A 1,055-nucleotide genomic window follows, 5' to 3' on the forward strand; every position below is an offset into this window, starting at 1 on the left:
AATCTAATATGGAAAGGACAATGTTTGCCAGTTTCACTGAAGAAACTAGCTAGATGTTTTAGCTGGAGAAGTAACTGCATAAAATGTATATTTAAAATTGAAATCTTTTCTGAACCATTCCACGAGCCTGTCAAAATGCTGACTCAGATAAAACAAGAGATTCCTACTGTAATATTACTGCTTGACCTAGGCTGAACTAATAGTTTTCAGAAATTACTAGCTACAAAAAGTTGAACCAGTGAAGCTTCGCATCTCTTCTTTTAATTGTGTAACACATTCAACACTAAGGCACGTACTTTCAAGAAATGGAGGAGTACGGTATCAAATGCACATTTACCTCTAGGACTGACTTTTTAAAGACCTACCCTCTGCCCCCAATTCCATCATATAAGGCTTTTCTATAGATGGAGAGTTCTTTCATAATCTATACTCCCACAAAAGCCTAATAGAAAAGGACAATGAATAAATTTAAAGACGTTACCTTCTGTATTTTTCCAAGAGGGTTAAAAAAAAACCCATTTATCTTAGGATTCTACATAGTATTATAAACTTATAACACAACCCAATAGTGAAAAATACTCCATTAACTTGTATTTTATAGAAACTCTTATATTCCTTGCCCATAGCTAACAGTAGTAGTGACTATGGGCTAAATTATTTCTTAAAATAAAGGTCATGAGTAAGATCCTAAGATTACTTCATCCTCAAATGGGGTTAATGAGCACAATACACATAGAATCTACGGTTGTTGCTTTTCACTGTGAACTACCAACAAAAGGCTCCAATCTTGAAACATTTTCTTCAGAATCATTCAATAAAAACTGATCTTCAAAATGAAGCCCCAAAAGTACCGTGGTTCTGAAAGATTTTCTCAATCAAAGAAAGATTATATTTCTTTTATGTTAAATGTGAACATTCAGTTCTTTGAGAATCAACCATCTATTTATCCTAATAGAAATTTACTGGGCCGGCCCGGTGGCGCACTGCTATAGTACGCTGCTTGGGAAGCGCGGCGGCGCTCCTGCCGAGGGTTCGGATCCCACATACAGACCGGT

Source organism: Galeopterus variegatus, unplaced genomic scaffold (assembly GCF_000696425.1).
Source record: "Galeopterus variegatus unplaced genomic scaffold, G_variegatus-3.0.2 Scaffold17265, whole genome shotgun sequence".
Classification (NCBI taxonomy): Eukaryota; Metazoa; Chordata; class Mammalia; order Dermoptera; family Cynocephalidae; genus Galeopterus; species Galeopterus variegatus.